We start from the raw sequence: 7,021 nt of genomic DNA, 5'->3' as shown, positions 1-7,021 counted from the left end.
AATTTTTTTTTTGCGTTAGTGTCGTCACTTTGTGTCAAAAAACTATAATAAACAAACTAGAAATAAGATTTTTTAAAAATCTTCAAAGAAATTTCCGTTTATTAAAAATATATGGAATATATTTTTATGGAATACCAGTTTTATATTTTTTTTGTGCAATTATATTCAATATATTTAAAATTAATCAAAAAATTTAATTGTGTCAAGTTAAAAGAGGGTAAGACACCAAAATTGAGTTAATAATGGTTTTGAAGAATATATTTCAACTTTTTATGATAAAGTTAGGCATGTCAGACGCTTGGTTACCACAGTAACTGCAATCAATTTTAGAGCTGTTCATGCTAGAGGGAGTTGAGTGACTGACTTATCAACTTTTAGCATAAAAACTCTTTTTATGCCGTCTGCAGACGTAGCTTCACAATTGACTGCAACAGATAATATGAGGCAGTTGTTGTATTTATTTTTTGTACCTTGCTGTATAGATTAACCTAAGTAAGAGTTAAATTTATGTTTTACTTTATGTTTTGTGTTCCTAGTCTTCTTATTTGTGTATTTGAAACGGAACCCTTGACAGACATTGTAACCCAGGTAATGGCGAGAAAGAGTTGCAATGTTAAAACATCATGTATCAAGTTTCACAGTTTTATTTTTACTTTTAAATTGAATTGCAACAACATTTCCGTTATTTTGATTTTTACCATTTATTTCCCGTTTAAAAAAAAGTTTTTGCTTATTAAATAGTCTTAAAATTTTATTCGAATAATACGCTTTAGTGGCCGAAGTGATTAGGTTGCAGCATTGTGAATTGAAATGCTGTGGTTCAAATTTTTGCTCTTTGACATTTGTTTTTTTTTTATTAGAGTTTCTTTGATTTGATCTTCAGTCAATTTTTTTGACTTTTTCTGATAAAATGAGGATTTCCTCTGCGAACCCAATTGTAAGCTGTCTTATATTTGTCACCTATGGTTGCGCCAGAGTTACCTAATTGTCATTTCGCTCTGCATATTCAACAACTCTTCCTCTGCCATTCGGTGAAGATGAAACGTAATGCTTTTTTTCGAGCTGTTTGATTGTATAGATTTCATGTCGACAAATCGGACAAGTTGGTTGTGGTTGTTTGAGAACTAGATCTAAGAAAGCTAGTTAAAATAAGTTCTGACTCGGATTCGATTTAATAACAGACTTTCGGTTCATAGTGAATTAATAAATAATACAACAATCTTTTAATTCAATTATTGTTGCTGGTGTATACAAATCCTTTATTTGATATTATTAAATTATTTAAATTCATGTTCCTGTAGACCTTTATAATGACTAATAAGCTTACATTGTGAATTCTCAATTACAAATTATGTATTCTTAGTTACATATTACAATATCTTAATTACAGTTTATGCATTCTTATTTACATATGGCAATTTCTTATTTACATGTTGCGTTAATTACATTTTACGATTTTTTAATTGCATGTTGTGTTTCTTAATTACATATTACGATATCTAAATTACATGTGTTTCTCAATTAAATATTGCGATTTCTTAAATACAACTTTAAAAAAGAGTCGTTGCGGGAATTATATCAACATTTCCTAGAGGTAAGGGGTTGTCCATAAACTAATTCACGCAATTTATTACACTTTTGGATACATACATCAACTGACTTAAATAGGTATGGGTAAGTGGAGTGTTCATATATTCGTTTTTGTACTCCTATAGTTTAATATAAAGTCATATAAGTTAACAGCGACATATAACCTTCGAAAATATATTTAATTTTTGATAAATATATTATTTTAATAACTTCTTAAACTATAAGTTAGTATCGAGGTGCAGCTTATATTAACATTATAATTTTTAACGCTAATGCGAATTAACTATTATTGTTGTGTAATAATTTTTATATTATTGTTTTTACTTAATAGTTATATCATTATTAACTATTTTTTCATTGGTGATATATCGGCTATATCTTTGACTCATATAACCGTAGACGCAACGAAGTTTACGCTAATTAACTAAAATTTAAGTAAATTTAAAAATTCAATTTTTAAATTTACTTAAATTTAATAGAATTCTTGTTAAATTTGAATAACCAAATTCGAGTATACATCAATTGAGGTTTTAGATGCTAGCTCTACCGCTTCATTATCCATCCAATGTATAATTGTATAATCAACCTATATTCAATCCGGTAATTTAATGAGCCACGTCCCATTTCTTCTAGTTCCTTTTTTTAAAACATCACTTTTTTAGCATCATGCAAGCGGTTATTACGAATTAATTCTACAGCCCAAATTTCAAAATCCATTAGGGTCTAAAACAATTTTATTCTTCTAAAAAGATTATCCAAAAAGATTTTATGCTCAATGTTTTTGACCAAATGTGTAATAAACTTAAGCAACCTGGCTCTAAATATGTATTCTTTAGAGATATCAGTATTTTCTTTCTTACCAAGATAGATAGTAAAATTGAACAGCACTCCACTGGCTCCATTTTGTGCCCAAAATTTAAGCCCCTTTTGTGCTGGTTCTTTAGAAGATATGCAGACAGGCAAAATAATTAAATTTTTCTACGCATATACCACTAAAGACATAAAAAAGTATGCCAAAAAAAAGGTTTTCAGTTTAACATGTTTTGAACAAATAACAATTATCTAATTAGTATTTTAAAATTGATTTAAAAGATAGCGATTTTTGATAAGTTCAAAAGTTTGCCGACAAACTATAGCTTTTAACATTTTCCACACAAAGTTGCTAGTTAGGTGATTTTTTAAACAAAATGTCGAAACAATTTAAAAACTTTATTTATAAGTTATTGAAACCATGGATCTAAGAAATGTATTTCATCTCCAGTGAAAAAATTGATCTTAAGATTAATTCAATATGCAAATTCGTTTCGTAAAACAACACAGCTTTATGGAGTCGGTAAGTCTGCGGTTGAAAAAAATATGAAGATATATATAAGATATATATAAGCTTACTAGATCTACAAAGAATAAGAATTAATCAGTTAGACCACGCAAAGCAACGCATTATCATGGAGAAAAACCTAGTGATACTAAACTAAGAAAATCCCCTTTTGACATCTGTTGATATAAACATACAAATAAGACGTTTCTATGGAAAGAATTGTAGTATTTCTACTGTAAAACGTCGTTTACTTTACGCTAATTTATTTGGAAGACGCCCAGCTAAAAAGCTATAAGTTTCCTTAAAAAACCGTAATTCCCGAAAGAAATTTGCATCAGAGCATCTAAAATGGAGTAGTAAACAGTAGTCAAAATTAATTTTTAGTGACGAAAACAAGTTTATGCTGTTTGGATCAGATGGAATCATGTATGTTTGACGTCAAGTAGGTACAAGATACTATCCTAAATACCAACTGTCTACCGCAAAGCATGTAATAGTAGGTAATGTATTGGTTTATGGGTGTTTTAGCCTGGATGAAGTTGGTTCGCTCCATAGAGTTACTTGTTTATAAAATAACTAGAATTTTTTTATTATATGTAATAAATGAATAAATGAATGTTTATCTAGTCTAACTTTGAAAAGAACTTACTGTCTTTGCAGTTAAAACTTTTTTTTGAAATTTATTACAATAAGGTATAACTTTGTTCGTAAAATGTTTGTCTCAAAGTTGGTTTTGCATATTTCCGTTTAAATTTCAATAAATGACTTTTTAGACTTTGGAAAGAAGCTTTATAAAGCTTTTCATACTACAGTACTTGTTAGTCTCAGATTACATTTTGAAACTCAATATGATTACCTCTAATAAGTGGGAGACTAAATAAGTACAAGTTTCGTAAGTGCAAACTGGTATAATTGCGAGACAGTTGCAAAAACTGGCAAAAGTACAAATATAAGTGCGAATTTTGCACTTATATTTCTTATATATCAAATATAAGTGCATTTCTTATATATCAAATATAACAATTATCACTTATATATCAAATATAAGTGCATTTCGCTCTTATGCCAGTTTTTGTAACTGAATAAGGCATTTACGCCAGTTTGCACTCAGGCCATTCTCACTTATGCCAGTTCACATTTATGAAATTCGCACTTTTTCAGATGTAATTACATCTGGAAAAAAATTAACTAATAATGCATTATTTTAACCAGATGTAGTTACATATAGAAATTTTTTCAGATGAAACTACATCTGGAGAAAATTCTTCCAGATGTTATTGGAAGATATAACTACATCTGGGAGACAAACTCCCAGATGTAGTTATATCTTTCTTAAGATGTTGTTTGGGGTCATTGAACTTTTAGATGATATTGGACAGATTTTGTTATAGTAAAAAAAAAAAAAAATTCAGATAATCTCGGACAAAAGTGTACAGATGATTTTGAACTATAGTATTCAGATAATCTTGGATTACTCCACAATGATTTTGGACAGATCTTATCTTTTACCAGTCGTCCCCTTATATGTCTTGTTTCAATAATTCTTTTTTGCAAAAATTTTCTAAAGATATTGCACTAATTCTTTTTTTTCAAGATTTTTTTAAAGCTCTGTTTAATCAGTGCCACTGAGAGATAAGGGGGGGGGGGGGGCAAAAGGGACAGTTTTTTCTGCGCGGCAGAGATATAAAGGGCGGCAAATAAATAGATGGTACCCAAAAAAAAAAAGGTTCTTCATCTACAATACAGGAAAATTTTATAAATAAGGGCGCCAATCAGGGTTGCTGGCCCAGGCGGGTGACAGCTCTCCGCGGCCCTGTGATTATTTGAATATAATTTTATAAGTTTATTAAGTTCTTTTATGTCTTTTTTAAAGTTTTTTCTGTTGTTTTTTTTTTCAGGATTTTAGCAATTCATTAGTCATAGATGGACATAAAACTGATTTTTTTTTCACGGAAATACCTTTTATAGTGTATAAAGTAATGATAGTCATTCTATAGTAACTGGGAATGTAGGGAATCCGTTAAAAAGAGACAGTCTTGTATTAAGATGGTCCTATACTAATAAAATCAAAATTTCAAAAACGCATTCATTTTTTATGATTTTTATTCAAAGTATAGTATTTCATATTTGAAGTTCAGTAAATAAGTAAATATATATATTTTTTTTGGGTCTAGATTTTGGGTCCATGGACCCTGAATATTGACTGCGCGCTGCAATAAACAGCCTGTGAACTAATAATGGTATAATCATGAAATTTTCACAGCTTTTTAATACCAAATGATTACACTCACCCTGCCAAAATCAAATAATTTAACAATTTATCAAAACTTTTGTAAGAAAACCAGTTTATGGCCTAAAAAATAGCCCCGAAATGGCTTAGAATCTAGACCTTTTTTTTGGAACCAGTTAACTAACATGAATTAATTTGGTAAGGTGAATGTACATATATATAATAAACAACTCCTGAAAATTTCAACACAAACAGACAATCCAATCACAAGATATTTATCGCAGCGTGCAAGAAACTTATGTTTTGAGAAAAACAATAGATCAGATTTTTAATGAAAAAAAATTAAAAAATACATATATAAAAGTCAGAAAATTTTTGCAAAACAATATGTCTTGAGCATTATTGAAAATCTAGAAAAAAAGAAAAGTGTGAAAACTTTAATATTTGAAAAACATTTAATTAAAATAGAATTGTTTAATTAATAATAAAAAGTTTGATTTTAAAATACAATATACAATAACTATTTTACAAAATACAATAACTACGTTAACATAACCTTAATTAAAAAATAACAAAAAACTAAAATCTAAAACACTCCTGCTTCAGAAGATCTTTACTTTTATTTACTATATCAGTAAAACCATATTGCACAAAACTGCTTTCTTCTTTGGAGTCGAACAACTTCTTTTCCATCAACTTTATTCATTCTTGGTATGTCTTGGTACAGTACTGAGTAGCAAATGTACCTGGTGTAACATTTAAACATTCAAATATGTCTAATATAGCAGAAATGCTATAATTATTTGAAATTACTGCTGATGCGACACTTATTTCTAAAGTGGTTCTACCAACAAATACTTCTTTAGGACAATACTTCATATTTTTATAAATATTTGTATCGCTATTTTTTCTTGATTCTAATAATGCATACACATTGCATAAGGGATGACCCCTTTTTTGCCAAGTTCTATCACAGGAAACAACAACATCAGCTACTGCATTAGTATCAAAATCATTTTGTTGTATATTGATGTTAATATATCAAAATTTATTTTCTACATTTTTTATTTTCACACCTGCTACTCTTTGATATATGATAAAATTTTATCTTGAATACCATTAAATGTTTTCATGTTCATTGTAGGAGGTGAGTTCATTAGACTACAAAACTTTTCTAATCCAAAATGACTTCTTATCTCTTTTATGGCAACGACAGATCTATAATTAACTTCAAATGATGACATTCCAGGACCATGCTTTTCGGTCTCTTTGCTAGAATAAAAAGACTACTTCCAGTTGCACAAAGATTTTTTTAAAAGAAATGTTTAAAAATGCAGTCAATTCTTTCTTTTTTGATAAATCAGTTAAGATTTTAATTGAATTATCATGACATTGTTGACAATGTTTAATCAAAGTAACAACTGATTTTAAAATGTCTGTGCCAATAAAAACAAAGCATGTAGGCTTTATTAACTAGAATTATTAACTTTTACTATTACTATTATTACTGCTATGTGATTTTTTGCAGAAGTTGATGTCAACATTTTTGATTGAGTTAAAATAGTGATTTTCGATTAAGAAGTCAAACCATTTGTATTGCAGACTGTTGATGCTGAGGAAAATTGATTTCCTCAAAATTATTTTTTATAAATATCCTGTTACCACCTACTTTTCTTCTTAAATTTAATTCATTTTATTTTTTCCCATAATAAAAATAACACAAAACAAATACAGTAAAACACAAGGCTTTTTTATTATGGGTATTTCAGGAAAATAAACATGAAAAGTTACTGGTAGCAGTGTTAAAAACTAAATCTAAATCAAGAGTATATGGCGCAACTCTTTGAAACACCTATTTTCTAATATAAACAGCCTGTTGCTAA

The 7,021-nt window shown here is 28.6% G+C and overlaps 1 protein-coding gene across 2 annotated transcripts in view; it reads left to right on the top strand.

The window, feature by feature from the left end:
- The window catches only part of LOC136080865 (uncharacterized), a 31,153-nt gene that overhangs the window by 6,202 nt on the left and 17,930 nt on the right, over window positions 1–7,021 (top strand). The window lies entirely within an intron of this gene.

The sequence above is a fragment of the Hydra vulgaris genome, chromosome 05, assembly GCF_038396675.1.
Source record: "Hydra vulgaris chromosome 05, alternate assembly HydraT2T_AEP".
NCBI lineage: Eukaryota > Metazoa > Cnidaria > Hydrozoa > Anthoathecata > Hydridae > Hydra > Hydra vulgaris.
The sequence above is the reverse complement of the archived record's forward strand: the minus strand, read 5'-3'. Positions and strand labels throughout refer to the sequence as shown.